Source organism: Corvus hawaiiensis, chromosome 1 (assembly GCF_020740725.1).
Source record: "Corvus hawaiiensis isolate bCorHaw1 chromosome 1, bCorHaw1.pri.cur, whole genome shotgun sequence".
NCBI lineage: Eukaryota > Metazoa > Chordata > Aves > Passeriformes > Corvidae > Corvus > Corvus hawaiiensis.
Genome location: NC_063213.1, coordinates 17,779,648 through 17,797,481, shown reverse-complemented (window position 1 = coordinate 17,797,481; position 17,834 = coordinate 17,779,648). Strand labels below are relative to the sequence as shown.

The window sequence follows — 17,834 nt, the reverse complement described above, 5'->3', positions numbered from 1 at the left end:
AGCTTTGCAAACTTGAAAGGCTTTGAAGATCAGACTGCTACAGGTTTGGAAAGATTGTAATTTGTTAACTCAGCCCTAGAACTTCTCTTTTACAGAGTCTCTAGAGATCCCAGGTGCTATCACTGTTAGAATCCATCTGTATTCAGCTAAAATTGCTGCAAGACTTCAGCTCTAATGAGGATGATCTATTCCTTATTTTTAAACAGCTTTACTCCTTTCTTTTTAGAGTCTTGACTTTTTTCCTCCCCACTTATCTCTTCCATGGACTTTAGTGACTGTGTGGAATGTGCTGGGTGGTGGATAAAGATAGCATACAAATTAAATAAAAGGGGTGGGAGGGGGGTGAAATCCAGAGATTAGATCTTTTGGAGTCATGTAAATATTTAGTTCCAGTGTTGCAGACACTGCAAACCTCGTTTGAACAGCCTACAGCATTACGCCCTACACATTTTGTAATTTGAGACTTTTCTGAAGGCAATAAATTACAGAAGGAATGCAGTAACTGCTCTTGATATTTGTTTAAAATGTGTCTTCCTTGCTAATTTATTGAGGGTAAAATTCATTCTCCTGCTTCTATTTTTTAGTGATTAGACATATGTATTATATGTGTTGTATGTAATGAGTTTTTTAACAACTTTATAACAAAATAACTTTAAAACTACTATTAAAGCATCAAAATGTATTTCTTGGAAGTGGGAAATACTGAAGACTCCATCCATTCAGCATTACTTAAAGAAGTATAGTCTGAACCAAAACCACATTAAAACATACAGAAATAAATAATACAGGTTGATTATAAGAAAGTTGCTTAGTTGGCATGTGATGTATCAACTGTCTGGCTCATCAGATGCAGTAAGACTATGATGATCATAGCATTACAATTCAGAGGGGGATTTTCTTACCAACTGTGTCTCTGTGTGCACACCCACATACCAGTATTTCTTGTGTGTGTGTGTTTGCATGTGTTTATATGTAACTGTATATAGATACACATAGGTATGTGTGTGTGTGTATATATATATACACACAGAGCTCTGTGTGTGTGTATGCTTGTATGAGTATGCATACTGCCTGCTTTCTTAGCCACTCCATGAATAAGAATATAGTATACTTTTGCCTTTGAGGGTGTATATGTGTGTTTAGCATCCATGCTTCTTTTTTCTACCCATATATATGGAAGTGTGTAGCAGTGGTATGGAAGACAAACTACATGCACATATAGTAGGTATGCATGTGTAACATATACAAAGATGTATGGGAAAACACGATTTAAAATGTCACATTCTAAATTAAAATGTTGCAATTTATTTTCCAAGTTCCTTTCCAGGTTCCTTTTCTCCCTTCTTACTTCTGCAGCTGCTCCAATATCTGGAAAGTGGCAACATTGTCCATGGTGGGAATTTCCCCACTGTAGGATACCTATCAAGGATAGTAGCTAATGCAACACCATTTTGTAATCTCTCTGTCAAATGGTGCAGCTGAAACATGAAACACCCCAGTTTTTATGGTCAGGAGGTAGCCCTTGGTATATCTCATAATTTCTCTTCCAGATTGCTCTAAACTCCGTAAGGTCCACAACCAACAGAAAATCAAGATTGGTAATTGTCTGGTTTTTTCCTATGTGGACTTTCTTCTCTTGTCCATTTTAGCCATCAGTGTCTGAGTATGGCAGACTGACTCCTTGTTTGCAGAAAATAAACATCAGGGAAAAATTATTTGATGCTGTCACATCCTACTGTATCACTTCTACCAGCAAGGGCAGCTCTGAATATTGTCTGCATCTTCCACTATGCACTAATAGTTTCCTCCAGGCTTCATTTATTCAGATAAATCCCTCTCTGGATGTGCCTCCTGAGGACCCATTTCTACTCTTGATAATCTGCCTCAATCAGAAGTACAATCATGGCCAGGTAAAATGCCTGCAGGGATTACTGATGGTGAGCTAACGTGGTGACCTGAAACCTCCCAGCTGTGCACACAGATAATTTCTCCTCCGAAGGTTTGTTGCCTTGTTTGTGATATCCTGTTCTGGAAAGGAAAGCTCACAGAGGCAGGGGCCATCTTTATTTGCACAAAGGGGCTTGGGATACTGCAGCAAGGCAAACAGCCCGCAGCTAAGCTGGTCTGTGGTAAACTGGAGCGTGACTTTGCAGCAGCCTGGGGATGCAGACGTGCAGTGCCTTGTGCACCTCAGCACAGGGGAATGCAGCACCCAATGGCCACAGCTCTGCGACCCACAGCCTGGCAGCTCATCCTCACATTTGCAGGTTTTTCCCCTTCTAAGGTAAGTCCACAGCTGGGCATCAGAGCTCCCTCCACCTGGAAGCCTGTAAAAGTGAGGAACAAAATTTTTTTTTAGGTAATGCAAGTTTCTGCAGGAGCTTTAAATGTCTTACCTCTGCTAAGGCTGTCTCATCTGTGGTAATGAAAGGAAGGTGCTAATGTAATCCCCAGGAAAGTTAGAAAAAAAAAAAAAAGAGAAAGCAAGAAGGAAACAGTCTGGGATGTTTTCAGTTTCAGACTGTGAATCATCTGCTGTGGAGCTCATGGTAGGACACGGTCACCCACTTAGGTGAGGTCGACTCTGGTCAGCAGAGAAGGAAAGAGCAGGAACAAGTGTAAAAGCTGGGTCTGTAGCTGCAAGGATGAAAAGCAGTTAGCAATTAAGAGGTTAAAATGCTAACCTGGCAATGGGAGGGGGTAATCCCTGCTGTGAACCTGTTTTACAAGTCACCTCTAAAAAAACCTTTCTGAGGGGCAGAGAACAAAAATGACTGTGTGGAAGTTTGTCAGAGCAGGAGTTTTTGAGCCTGGGGTAAGAAAGTGAGCTGGAAGAAGTTTGCCACAGCTTTCTTCAGTTGTTGTTTGACTAGGAAATAGGCTGGGAGGTGTGGAAGAGTCAGGAGCAGCTCTAGTGCTTCAGGCAGTGCTCCGTGAAGAAGAAATTTTCTTGGCAAATGAAATTAGATTTCAATCAATTAAAAACAAACCCCAAATCTTTCCGGTGCCTTTGGAGGGCCGATTGCCTAGAAAATGGTGGTTGAGGAGTTTTTGTTACGTTCATTTAGGTCTGAACATGACAGGTAACTCTGGCATCTGGGCAGGTGTGGCTAAGGTTACCATGGAGATCCATGATGTCATGCTTGATAGAGCATGTCAAGACAGCTAATCTAACATGTAGATGTTCAAAAAGTCCCATAGGCTAGGACTAAGCTTTATGCAAATAACAAAGTTACTCTGCAGGAGAGCAAAAGAAAACACGGCTGAGATATGGCGTGCATTGTACCTGGCAGCCTGAAAGGATTATTACAGACTTCATCATAAATTAAAACTTTTGGAACTAAAAGAAGAGGATTTCAGACCATCTCTGGCCTCACCTGTGGAATCTCACATTTCGGTAAATAAGCCTCTTTCTGTTTCTGCCCTTGCTGTAAAAAAATGCTTTTGAAATCGTGGAGTTTGCTTCACCACGTTGATCCTGCTGGCAGCAGGGCTGAGTCAATAAAGCAAGTTTTCTGGCAGGGCATGTTCCCTTTTCTCTTTCAAAAATGAGTTCTTTATTGAATGAACTAAGAATTCAGAATTATTTGAAAGGCATTGTAACTTATCATGTTGATTATATGAATCATGCTGCAAAAATTTCCTAGGTAGTGTTTTGGAGGAGAAACTAAGAATGGAGACACTGTATTTATTTGTAGATTATTGCCAGATGTCTCTCCTTTAACTGTTAAAATAGAACCCTAAAATTACAACAGCGTTTATTCCAGGATTTGGTATCTGTTAAAATATTAAAGCTTTTTGGTTTTTACTTGAATAACAGTATCAGTTGGTTAAGCTGACTTTGATTGTGTGTTTTGGTATCATAGGTAACGTTTGAACACTTCTTAATTGGTTTTTTTCTTGGGTAAAAGTACATTAGTGGAGGGTAAACACATTTGGAGGTGAAAGTCTAGCAACAGAAAGGCTATTGGGACTTTGGGATTTGAGGTATAAACAAAAGGGGATAGTTTCAGTCCCTCTGGAGAGACAGTACACGCCTTGTGTTCTTAGTTGCAACCACTTTTGTGCTCACATCAGTCAGGACAGATCAGTAAACACCAGTAGGTAAGGGATGGCCCCCCGCTGGCACGGCAGGATATGATATCGGGAAGCTGGGTTAGGGCTACAGAGTTCACTTGGTTCAAATCGCTCAGTGTGGAATGGGAAGGGGTAGGTCTGGGTGGGAAAGGGTGGGGACAGTGCCCGAGCTTAAAAATGTGAAAAGAGAAAAATCTTAATGTTCTGCCTAAGACAGCTGAGAGATAGAAACTTGAGAGGAACTTCAGTTCACTGTAGATCCTCAGCAGGATTTAGGGAATGAGGGGGCTGCAGAATGTGGTAATCACTTTGTCTAATTCCAGGTGAAAAAATAAAGGTTTTCTGATGTTCTGCATTGCTTGATCAGGCAAGGTTAAATAAACTTTTTTTTGAATGTGTAGTGACTTTTAAAGTAAAAGCATTGAAAGTACTAAAAGTGAAGAAATCACCAACTGAATTTTTTTTTCGTCACAATTCTTTGGCTTTTACACCCAGTTATATCTTGAAACTGAATTATTCATGGAAAGTTTTTAGAAAATATTTCAATTTAACCCTTCTCCCAAAGTCTGAGTGTTAGTTATTTAGTACTTGTGTATGAACAAATAACAGTGTGTCAAATGAACTAATATATTTTGCATTCATTACGCTGTTGCTGGTTGATGCCATGGCATCAGGTAGGGAGAAATTGATTTAGTGTTAGTACTGCACGAACAATCTTTTGGTCTGTGCAAGTTAAAAAACAGAGTTTAAAAAATTACATTTAGGTTTAAAATGCAAAGAATGTGATTCTAATCTGGATATATATTGCTGCAGATTTTTCTAGTTGGGAACATCCATTTCATTGAATTACTACTTGGTTCACAAACTGCTGTATTTACCGTGTCACCAAAAAATGCCTATTTGTATCTGAGAAGTCAGCATCATACAGCCAGAACTTGCTGTTGTGTCGGCATAGGCTGTAGGTATTTCTTCAGGAGAAAAGTAAAGTTTCAGAAGTTGTCTGAGGAGATTTCTCTGAGTTCCTGCCTCCTCTCCATCAATGGGCACTATCTCCCTGCCCGAATGGGACAGCGGTTCCCCCTCGTCCTGGGGCAGTCTGTGTAACCCAGCAGAGCACACTGCACACTGAGGAAGGGAGGCTCTCCCCAGTGTCCACACGTGTCCCCTGTCTCACATACATCTGGTGCAACAATTTATTGCTTTCCAAGGCTGCTCTAAGTTAAGGGCAACTGCTCATGTTTTATGCTGTTACAAGAACCTAAGAAAAGCTATGAAAATGAACATACGCAACATGATTACACGGTTAAATGTCTGCTGGATTCCAAGCCCTTAGCTTTTGTTTATGGAAGGACATGAGATGACATGTCCATTTGTTTTGAGCTGAAACATGCTCTTTAGCCCCTAGATAATGCTGTGATTGCAAGATATTTATAAATAGCTTGATAGATAAATGAACAAAGAGCTGGTTCATTAGCAAAGTAAAGTGGATTTACTTTGTATTTACTCAAAGTGAAAATGCTGAGGAAGAAGAATATTCCTAATAGAATGTCTCAGTGGAAAGTCTTTCAATTTTACCCTCTAGTTTATAAAAGTAAGGCAACCTATTAAGGTACATATTAAACTACTAGCCCTAAGGTATCTCTGGGAGTAAATGAAGTTTAACTAGATCGTTAATACTTGCTTTGATAAATGTAAGTTTCTCCATTTATATCTATTGGTTAAAACTAATTTGAAAAGCTGGGTTTTTTTGAAAAAGCAAACAAAACAAAGCTGCAAAAAGGCTAATAAAGCAATTCCTTTTCTTTTTCCTTCCCTCCCCCATGCAAACCACACACCAGTGCAGTTACTTTGCCCCAACAGGATTAGTAACTTTTTTTCTGTGGCAACGCCTCTGCATTTTAAATAGTATGTATTGTTTGTAACTCAGAAGTCCCAGGTAGTTGTTTGTACTCACCTTTGTTCATGTGAATTTTGTACATATATTTTTCTAATCTAATTTTATGACAAGCAAAAGTATTTTTAGAATGCTTTGTATTCAGCTGACTGAATTAATGCCTGCACTAATCTTGTTCCAGTACCTATTGTTAAATCCAGTAAAGAATCTAGGACTTTGGTATCCCTTAAAGCGTATTTCAGGCAGCTGCCTTCAAGAGTGTTGCCCATGGAAACCTCTCCCAGTTATTGTAGACACCTGAGATTACTTAGGTTTCAGAAACTTAAGCTTTTCTGGCCCAAAATGTCCTGAGGCATTTATAGGTGTGTTTTTGCACATACTTGGTTTAGCCCTCTTTATTTCTGGGTTGCCTCTGTCGACAACTGCCAAAAGCTGCACCAAAACAGCCAGCAGGGCCCTGCTTGGGGGATGGGTTCAATGCAGCACTGGCTCCTTCAGCAGTGATGGGGAGGAGCATCGGCACAAAGGGTGCTATTGCCAGTGCTTTTCCTTCCAACTCTGCTTTTAAACCAAAGCACCTCCAGTTGCTTCCTGCCTGGCTCAGGGGTGAACAGCATGGGAGGCATCCTCAGGACACCATTCTACATGGGGCTTGTCAGTGGCCCCTAAATCCCCAAATTAATTTCAAGCCCCTTATCAACTTATGGGAGCACAGTAAGTTTGACAGAAGTGATAATAAAGCCCTGGTCTACAAACGCTTTTGGCCATGCTGGTTTTGAGGAGGCGTTCTCACTTGGCCGTAGCTCTGGAGGTCTCCTGCAGAAGGTGTGAGGAGCACTGCCTGGCAGATGATCACAGACAGAGGTGTTGGGTGAGGGCAGCAGGTTGTGCTGGTGGTAGTGCTGAGGTGACAGCATGACTTCCCTGGCCATGGGTCAATGCTCCCTTTTGTAACCTGTGATTAGCCTCAGTACTGGTGAATATTTGCTGTGTCCAAAAACCATTTCCCTGCAAATGGTTGTGAATATACTTGGGTTGTTCTTGTTGCTGCTGAATAGTCGTGTTACCTTCTCACTGGCAGCACTTTTGTGCTCTTTGCACAGTCACTTGGGATGGGAGCACGTATTTGTGTCTGTCATCAGCAAAGTAAATGCACCTCTGGACTATTGCTGCTGCTTTACAGCATTTTTCAGTTGATCTTCTAACAAAGGCAGATTGCACTGAAGCCACCTGATTAACTGGTTTGGTTTAACCATAATCACTGGGATTTAAATGTCTTTTCTGGGCTCAAATAGGAGAACAGGAGTAAATAAGACAAGCAAATTGCTTATGAACATATATTCCAATTTCCTTTCTCTTCAAATGAGTTGAGTACACCAGGAAAAACAGTGCTATTGTTAAAACTGTGGCCAACACCTGTGACTCTGACAGCTGTCCCTGAAATGTGTCTTTTTAACATTCACCCAGTCATGGTCATTGTGCCAGTTCAGTAAATTCAGAATCTGTGGTATTAAGTCTTGCATTTTGACATAGCAAGTTAATGCAGGGACTTTTGGTTGGTCAAGAATCTTTTGAAGGGTCCTCTTTTGGTCTTGTGGATTTTCTGTCCTAATTAGGACCTTTTGTGCTACTGCATTTTGTGTGGTCTCTTGTGCAGTGGATTGTAGCGATTCCAGTCAGTCACTAGGAGATTGCTGCCTTAGTAAGCACTGATCAGTGTTGTTTGTTGAAGTTTAGGAAAGATTTTCATTGGCTGATCAATACATGCCATGAGTGCAATTCACTTTAAAAAAAAAGTCTAAAATTCAAAATTAGTTATGAAGGAAAGAAAGAGAGAAGCTATTCTCTTAGGTTATCTTTGGTTATCTTTGGATTATGAAATCCAAAAGACCAATAATATGTTTTTCACCGTGAGTTCTGCCTCTTGAGGGCAGTTTCTTAACACCTGTCACGTGGTAGATGTGGGATAATCAGCCATCATGTATGTTCTGATCTTTAGCAGTTACAGATTATTTTGTCCCACATCTTGAGATTTATCTTCCAAAATTATCTTCTTGCTAGTTGTTAGACTGGATCTTCCTGATAACTACATGAGTGTCCAGTTCTGTTTTGTATTGCTGAATTCTTATGTTAATGTCTCATGACTGAAAATTCCAGAGCTCAATTAAGTTTTAAGAATATTTCATATTCTAAGGGGTTTACATTTCTTACACATACCTTTAATAAACTATCTTCATGCTCTTGCAATTATTTCATTCAAAAGAGAAAAACTAGTTGTACTTAAATTTCAGTTGAAGCTAAGTATTTCTTCAGTCTGGAAGGAGATATCTATCTTTCAAGAAAGGAGGAAGGCAGCAAAAGGAAAATGTGAAGAGTGGAAAACAGAGTTAAAAGGGGTTTTTTTTTTTATTTGAAAGAAGTTGATTCTGATTTTAAATCCTACACGATATATCCATTTCAGATACACTTCCTGCCAGATGAACAAGCAGAGACTTTTCCAATTTGCACCTATGTTGTGGGTATGTGGGTGTCTAAAGTCTGGAAACAGACCTGCTGTCAGTGTTTATGTATGAGCTTTGGGCTTTCTTCCACTGTGCTTTGAAAGCATAATTTTAGCTGTATTTATTAATTTGTAGCCCTATTTTTAGTAACACAAAATACTATACATCAGAGTGTTGTAATTAGTAACAGACTACCCACAGAAGGAACAAATACTTGACTTTGATTAGAATAAGTAAAAAGAAATGTCACTTATTTCTCATTGGCTGAACAAATAAACCATTGCATGACATTGGTTGGTTGATTTAAATGAGAGTAAATATTGTTTGGAAGGAAGAATTATTTTTTAGAATAATGTAAAAAAATAATTAAAAACTACACATATAACATAAATGCTTCAATTTAAAATGTGTACCCAAAAAATTAGAACACTTATAAAATTTCTTGTGGATCTAAACAAACTGTTTATTTTTTCTTTTTTTTTTTTTTTACAGAGAAATAGTAATTTGAGTAAATTCTTGATCTACTTGTATTTCTATTATATATTTCCCTAAAAGTCTTTAAAGAAAAACTCACTCCAAAACCTCACAGATATTGTGTGCCAATTTCACTCTTTCATTATGGATATCACATGTTCTTTACTTTTTAAAAAATGTTATTTCATACTAAAATTGTTTAATAGCTTTGCATTAAACAGACAACATTATGTCAATGTCTACTACCCAGTGATGTGGGAGAGCCTCTGTATTCTTCTGTTCTTAGAGTGGGATCACCACAGTAATGCAAGTACCGTGACCTGTCAGTAACTACTGCAGTTTTTTGGGTTTTTTTTAGAGGATCTCTATTGTTCTGATTTTTTTTCAGCTACTAATCCAAGATGCCATCTTTCTGGCTAATACTAAGTCCAGCACTGGGAATACAGGCAGGATGGTGCCTTCTGCCGGCCTCTTCCATGCTCCTTTGTGGGTGAGTGGAGGGTTTCTGCACTACACAGACCAGAGACTCCCTGTTTTGCCAGAGACATTTAGTGTGGTGTCTGTCACTGGGGAATTTAAATGAAAGCATGTGATAGAAACAGCATCAAACCTTTTTGGAAGTCATTGGAGAACCTCTCCCTTCAGAACATTGCAGAAGGGTGGGATGGGGTGGAGCAAGGAGGCGCAGATGACAAAAATGTTTTTCTTGGCCCTCGTGGTGCTGGTATTGATGTCAAAAAATTCCTGCTGACCAGGGTACAGTTGGCTCAAACCCCCAGCGGATTGTCTGACCGACATGCTCTTCCTCTGATATCAGATGCAAGATGCAAGCATTTAATTTCTGGCTCATGTGTACTTCCCTTCTAATTTATTTTTACCAAGTGTTTTCCACAGCGGACGTTGCAGCCGGCGACTTCCCGCGCAGGCACCTGCTGCTGCCGCCGCTCCCTCGCACCCGGCAGCTGCCGGGCGCTGCTGCTCGGGCTCCCGGCCACAGCGTCCTAATCTCGGCCTGAGCAACTGGGTTAATCCCATTCTGAGCCTGGAACCCTACAGCAAGTGGAGTCAGGTTTCTTCCTGAGGCCACAGAATAGCTTTCAGTAATGCAGGACCACTGTAGAGGTCACATATGATACTTGGTTGTTACTGTAGCTTAGTTCAAGATATTTCACCACAGCATTAACTATTTGTATTACTTTGCTTTTTTACGTCTTCTTACTGTGCATGTTTTGCCCTCTTCCTTCATTACTAACTTGTGACTTCCTTGGTCTTGGCTATTAATCTTGACACAAAAGGGTAGTTTCCAGCCCATGTGCAAATGTATTTGCTCAATCCCCACCCGTGTGCGAGCATGCAACCATGAGAAACCAGTATTTTTTATATCTGACTCATTCACACACCCGGATGTGTAATGAAGTTGCACATCAGATGAGGCTCTGCTGCATGTGCACACCTATGGAAAAGCTGCACCAGGAGGAAGAAGGACCTGTGCTGCTCCTGCTTCTGCCCTTCCATGCTGGTGACAGTGTGCTCCTTAGGGGATGGCTTTTGGGGAGAAGGCAACCCCTTGTGCTCCTGTGGCACAACCGAGAAGAAAAAGGAACCTCTCAGCTCTTTGCTGCTCCTCTGGTGATTCTCCTGCAAGCCAGGTACAGCTGTGATAAAGAGTCAGGGCTTTCTTCTGTGTAAGAGAGAGTGGAAGATTTTGGATAGGCTGTTATATTCAAAACATTGCTCCCTGTAAGAAGGATTGTCTTTAAGGGTTCCTTATTATTATCCTATTGTCCATACATGTTTCTAGGTTGATTTTGAGAGGTGCAAAAAACTTTATGTTACTGCAGTAGTTATCAGATGTTTTTAAGAGGGAGACTGACAGTCTAGAGAAGAAGGGTTCCTCTTGAACCATGTTAAAATATAATTTGATTTTATCTCACGGTTTCAAAATTTGTCATATGCGGTTCAAAACCCAAAACGCTTTCTTCTCTAATTATAGAGAATGCAAGGTTTAATCATTTTATTGGAAGTCTTCCAGGACTCTGGACTTTGTGGGCTGTGGGAGTGTGTTTTGCTTTGGTTCAGTCTTCTAAATTGAAGGGTTAGAAAACAGACTTCTACTCTGAAGATACTTGAATAGTGAAGATGCGTGAGCTACTTTTTTTCTCATGTCTTCTGTAGCTTCTACTGTAATATTTTGGGTTTGACATATCTTTTTTCCTCTTGCTGTGACAGCAGGTATTGGTTCGTTTTAAAGAAACCATGAACTCACAAGTTCAGTCTTGTTTCTGCATGACCTAAACCTGTCTCAGAGACATTATTTTGCTAAGAATAGTTCCACTTATAATATGTTAGACAGATTTCTTTGTTACTGCGGTATGTAGGCAAAGCCAGCTTGGAATTAAGGAAACTTTTCATAGTTTGTAAAAGGAGAACTAAGGAAATGAAGGGGAAAAAAAAAGGCTCACAATTACTCAAACAGGTCCTTGTGAGATGCTTCTCATAGAGGGTTGGGGGGTTTTTGATGTACTTTTGCAGATTTCTCACAATACCTGTTAGTGATGTATTGTCAGAGAAAGGGCTGAGGTTTTTTGTGATGTGTCACAGCAGTGTGATTTTGGATGTAGGAACTGGGGCAAATAATTCTGAACTGATACCAAAGAGATTTTTTTTTTTTTTAAGGTGATCACTCTCTGTGATGTCTGTAAGGAGATGCATAAACTTCTAGATTAGATTGAGTTGCTGTGTAGCCTTTTAAACACACCAGACTAAAACTAATGTGGGGTAAAACCTACAGATCTATTGAGTCACCTGGCAAAACAAGGGCAGTTTAGATACCATTCTTTAGCTTACTGTGGTAAGATAAACATGGAATTCTAGGTATTTTCCACAATAAAAGAACTTATGTGGTCTTTTGATCTGTGCTTTCTGCTGCCACTTGTCAAACTTCCCTGGATACTGCTAAAATGTCTGTGCTTTTGTTATTGTCCTTCTCTCTCTCTTTCTTTTTTTAATTTTAGGAACACACTATTAGGTTTTGAGAGCAGAATGGTTTCCCTAACTCTTAATTTCTTCTGCAAAAGCAGTCAGACAGAAGTTACCAAGCCTTTCAAATGAGGTTTGTCTAGCCACTACTTCTTTGTTTTTCAGCTTATCTTCCCTGTGGTTTGAAAACTTTTTTATATGTCTGGGTTCTGTGATCTTTCAGAAGTCTTTTAAAATGCAGTCATAATTTCAAAATGTTCATTCTGCCTTCAGATACTTTCAGTGGAGACAAGGGTGATGATCTGGTTTTACTTACTTCAATATATGGCAGGGAGCTATGTTTGGAAGCCTAATCTCACATACTGTTTGACTGCTCATTTAACCAGAACAGCCAGCCTGATTTCACATTGCTGTCTCTGCCAACCCACAAAATCACCTACATTTGTTCACCCAAATTCAGCAAAGAATCTGAGTCTGGCAGCGTTCTGTTGCAACAGTCAGATTTAAGCAATTTTATCTGAAATCCAGGAGGGAGGGAAAGTTGAATAAGAATTATAAGGGAAAGAAAAGTCTGGATGGGCCAAGGAGAATGTTTTGCTTTGAGTGCATTCTAGGTGTGTTGGGTGTTGCACTGAAGAGCAAAACCATTAAAATCCTTTTGAAAACTAATGACTGGCACCAACTGCAAGGTTAACAGCATATTGTGGTATCATGCTCAATAAAAGCACATAGTTTATCTTTTACATGACTAGACTGCCTTGGTTCACAAAGGGAGAATTTCCAGTTTCCTTGTTCGTAACAGGTAAGCAGTCATAACCATAGCTCTGCTATTTGATCACTTGGAAGTCCTGGCACCAAGATGCATTGTAAAGAGCAAATTTGCCCAGACTCATAGCCCATGCGATCCCTCTTATCTCTCCTGTCACTTTGCTCTCATCTAAGATGATGATCAACCAGTTGTTTCTCATTTAAGCTCCTGCTTCAGACAACATTAGGCATGATGCTCAAATATTCCCCATAGAAGTAAAGCTGGTTGTCAGCAATGTAAAAAGGCACCGTTTTTCCCCATTGCCTTTCCTAAAAGCTCCATGTAAATATACAGGCAGTTGGTTTTTAATAACCAAGCTCTTCCTGTTGGAAAGTCTCAGTAAGTAGGAATATACAAACATCAAACTGACTTCGCTGTCCCAGGCGGGTGTTTGAGTTAACTGCTGCTCATTGAAGATGATTTCAAAAGCATCTGATTAAAATGTTAATACAAGTGCTGTATTTCAACGTTTTTTGGTTTGGTTTTTTTTTTACTGATAATATGATTGCAATTTGCTTCTGTAAGTCCAAAGTGTACTGATCAAAAGAAAAGTGATGCTGAGATCTGGAGACATTGTGGGAGTTGTACTTCTTTTCCTCAGCCTAATCCAAAAAGACACAACCAAAACAAGTTAATAATTCATCATATTGGAAAATTTCTTAAGTAAATACTGCACTATGAGCTCTGTTTGACTTGAGGGAGAACAGCTACTATACTTCCACTTAAAAGAGAGGGGGATATTCCTTCTTATCAGCAGAGCTATTTCTTTCCTGACAGTTTGTGCTGGTCAGAAAGGATAAGGGATAAGATCACAGGCCACATAACAAGGCCTCTTGCCCCCTTTTTCATGATTGGTAGGCTGAGAGTCAACAGGACAAAATCTTTATTTATTTCTCTGACACACTGCCTTGCTACTTCACATGAAAGCAGTGCAGTCTTAATCTAAGGGGTTTTGTACAATTTGAGTTAATCCAACCATTAAGAAGCACATTGTTTAAAGATTTGCAGATACTATTTCACAGGTCAAAAAGCTTCTGAGAGATTGTTCAGCCACTGCATTAGATAAACAAAATTAGAGCAAACCATGATGCAGTTGTTTTGCTCTTTTTTCTTTGCAGGGTATTTTTTTTTTTGTCTTCCCTCTTATATTACAGGTTGCCACAAATCATTTGTAGAGTACAGTGACCTTTAAGAAAGACTAGTAGTGATAAGTGCTTAGGGATCATCGTCTTGATAGCTGGTAAGAGAAGATTATTGTAGCAGGAAGTTATCTGAATGATGAAAGATCAAAAAAATACAGATTCCTCCCAGCCTCAACCCCTGGTAGAGTAGCCAGAGGTTTATTAGCCTCCAGGAGGGCTGGACTACTGGAATGGGTCATCTGGCATGGTTTTAGGCCTGGTCATTGATACCAGCATAGTTTGTACACCTCCTCCTTGAAAACTGAAATCAGGAATATGATTTACTGCAGACACAGCCAGGGGGAGGTTCATAATCTGGATTTTTCCCTGCAGAAATTTCAAGGAAAATGATCAGGGTGCCTTGAGAATTGCTGGCCCTTGGGACTAGCACAGAGAGAAGTAGGTGACATTTAACATTTGAAGAAATCCATGGATTGCTTCAAAGTTTGGTAATAAAGTGCTCTCACCTGGGTTTGCCAACTTGAGTTTGGTACTCAATCTTATTTTATATTCTTTGTAAATTTGTGGTGAAATGAGTTCATTTGGGAGGAGGTAAAAATAGCTAGAAGTTAAGATTTTTCATATAGAAGAATGTTAAATGTCATCTCTTGAAACAGTTTTTGGTACTACATTGACAGGCAGCTTTTACAGAAATGTTTCTTTTTACTGGGGTCTGGACTTTGGCAAAGAAATCCATTCTGCTTAAGCTGCCAGCAGTTGCAATACAATTTTTTGCCATAGGAGTATGACATATTGTCCTGGTAGGTACACAGTATCTTGTTACAAAACCAGAGTGTATCTCAGCCTCAGAGAGCATATTTTAATATGACGTTATCTTCTGTTTCCTCAATACTTCGTCATTAAAATGGACAGGGAAGTTTGGCAAGCAATCCTGTAAAGATGTGAAGAGTGACAAGTGAGAGAATGGTGATTTTACAAAGAAAATTACAAATAAAACAGATGAGGAGAGACTTTATTCAGATGTGTAAACATATCCTTTGGGCCAAGAGATAAAGCCAGAGGTAATGAACTGTCAGACCCAAGTAACCACCTTAGGAAATGTGAGAGTGTTTGTGCACAGACAAATGTGTGCTCTGCTCACAGTTCCTGCTGTGAGTCTGCTGTGATGATGCAGAAACCTGCAGTAGCCTGCAGAGTGACTTTTTAGGGCTAAAGAGTAGAGCCAGCTGATGATTATGAGCATGGTGTAAATACGTGATATATGTACGTGTTTAATATACCACAATCCTAAATGGGTAAAACTTTTCACAGGTTAAGAGAAGATACTGGGTTGGTATTGAAAGAATCAGCAGTGGCATTACAAGATCAGATGACTTTGTAAAGTTTTGCCTTAGCTTTTGAAAACTGCAATGGAGAGTGGAGCAACTGCATTTGAGCAAATGTGTGATTGTGTGTCATAGAAATGCCTAAGCTGAAAAGGGCCTCTGGGTAGCATCTGAACTGCTGTGGAAAGCAGAGGTTTAGATTAGGTTATCTACACCCATCAAGCTGAGCTTTGAATATTGCCAGTGAAGGAGTTTCCACCACTTGTCCAGGTGGAATTTCCAGGAACAAGGTAAACTGTACCCTGGAAAATGGTAAGTCTGGAAGGGATGTTAGGAGCTTTTTATCTTTCTGATTTCACAAGAGTTCCTAGTGTGATGCTATCATAAAAGGAGGAGTTATTTTCCAGGAAGACAGTGATTATATCCTTACCTCTGGATGTGCATTGTGACAGGAATGCCTGCTGTAGTTTCAGAGGCAATACTGTTGAAGGGAGTTGAACCATGGGAGCATTGCAGAAGGACATCCAAAAGGTTTGAGATCTCATCACATTACTTCTCTCAGAGAACCATGATTTTTTTACCCATTGACTCAATCAAAATAGAGATCCTCCTTGATTAAGAAATGTAATTCTCTGGAAGCAGGAGAAAATATACTGAGTTTATATTGGCTTTTTAGAACAGCAATAAAAATCATAACAGAAACTAATGGTTATAGCTGGAGAGCTGGGCAGATTCAAATCAGGAGTAATGCACAATATTTTTCATATAGAAATGATTCATTATTCTGACAAATTATCAAGGGAAGCAAGAGGTTCTTCATCTCTCTAAATCTTTGAACTATGACAGGTTGCTTTTCTAGCTGATATACTTTAGTCAGACAAAATTTACTGATGAATAGGGGTGATTGGCAGAGACTTATTGGGTGCTCCTTGGCCTTGGTTATGCAACTGAGGCTCTTGGCTATTCATGCAATTTTAATGTTTCAAGGGCTGTTCACATGGAACTGAGTTTGACCCAGCTGCTTTTGAATATAGGACTGCAATAAGAATGATCTATTTTAGAAAAAAAAAAGCTTTATTATTTGAAAAATTAGGTTGATGGAAAATCTAAGATTAAAAATAAGAGTGGTACACAAAATATTATAAGAAAAAGAGTCAGAGTGAATAAAATTAAGGTAAAGGTAGGATAAATAGTATTTGCCATTTACAATTAGAATATTAATATATATATTATTGTAATCCTAGGCAGGATACCAATATACAGCTATCATAAACAAGCACAAGAAAGGCTCGTGTGGTCGCCACCACAAAAATTTCCCAGCCTTAAATGCCCTTAATTCTGAGGAGTTTTTTTTACCAAAACTTTGAATTTCACCTCAGTTATTCCTTGGGAAAATTCTTGCTTACAGCAAAAAACAGTAAAATTTTTGGTAATGTTAGAGATCTCAGGATTGGTCCATCCTGAAGTTGATACTTTGTAAGGTACCACCAAAGTTCCCCATTGCTTCTTCATGTGCTGTCACAAGTAATAGATCTGGCTACAGTAAATTGTTCTGAACAAGGACAAGACTACAGCAGTCAAGAAGTAACCCACAACCTAATTATTTTGGGGCATGGTAGGGTAAGGAGGAGACAAAAAAACCTCCCTTCACTAGAGCAAGGTTCCACAATGGATAGAAATGTACCTGAAATTGGGACTTTGCACCATTTGACAATTACTTGTGGGCACAGCAGAATGAGGAATGGGATTCTGTCTGAGGGAAGGTGGTGACAGAAATCAGAATGAGTTTTCCAAGAGAGAACAAGAACAAAGTGAACAGAACAGAATGAGAAATTTCTGTTAGGACTCATGTCAGAAACAAAGAAAGGACAAGTGCCATGTTAAAGCAATATAGGAAATCTCTAATCAGAAAGTAATTCTTGATATGTTCTTGTAATCATAGCAGTATGTAAAAAAATGAGGGAAAGAAATGTAATGCACATGTGGTGTAATAGGCCAGAGGCATAACATGGATCTGTCAGAAAGGCACACACGGCTTTAGAAGGGGTTAAGTGGATGGCTGTGCGCCAAAGCTGGTTGCAGCAGGAGGGGAGCATTTTGAACCCAGGGACTGAGGTCAGTGAGTGCTGCACAAAGCTGCTCGTGCTGAGCAGTTTTGTAGCTGGGAAGGCTTTCCTAAATGATGTACAAGAGGTCTGTATGTCTGTGCCTGGGAATTCAGGCTGCAGTTTGGTTGTGTGTAGCCCGGCTGAAGGTAGGGGGGGGTTCTGAGAGGGAACCTCATTATTGTCTGTAAGGATCTGAAGGGAGGATGCCAAGGAGGTGGATCCAGTCTCTCCTCAGTGGTGCCAAACAACAGGCAACAGGCAGAAACTGATGGACAGGAAGCTCCGCCTGAATATGAGGAAGAAATTCCTTACTGTGTGGGAGACCAAGCACGGGAACAGATTGCCCAGAGACGCTGTGGAGTCTCCTTTACTGGAGATATTCCAGAACTGCCTGAACACAATCCTGTGCCATGTGCTCTAGGATGACCTGCTTGAGCAGGGAGGTTGGACCAGATGACCCACTGTGGCCCCTTCCAGCCTGACCTATTCAGTGATCTTTCCACTGTGTGGGTAGATGGGGTTTGGT

General features: G+C 39.9%; 1 protein-coding gene across 17 annotated transcripts in view; it reads left to right on the top strand.

Annotated features, from left to right (window-relative positions):
- Positions 1-17,834, top strand: part of KIAA1217 (KIAA1217 ortholog) — a 366,730-nt gene that overhangs the window by 193,901 nt on the left and 154,995 nt on the right. The window contains exon 1 of one of the 17 annotated variants that reach the window (XM_048294995.1): positions 3,187-3,397. The exons of the other annotated variants lie outside the window; for them this stretch is intronic. The gene's annotated coding sequence lies outside the window, so the exon portion shown is untranslated. Of the gene's footprint in view, positions 1-3,186; positions 3,398-17,834 lie in introns of those variants that run through there. 17 annotated transcript variants of the gene reach the window in all.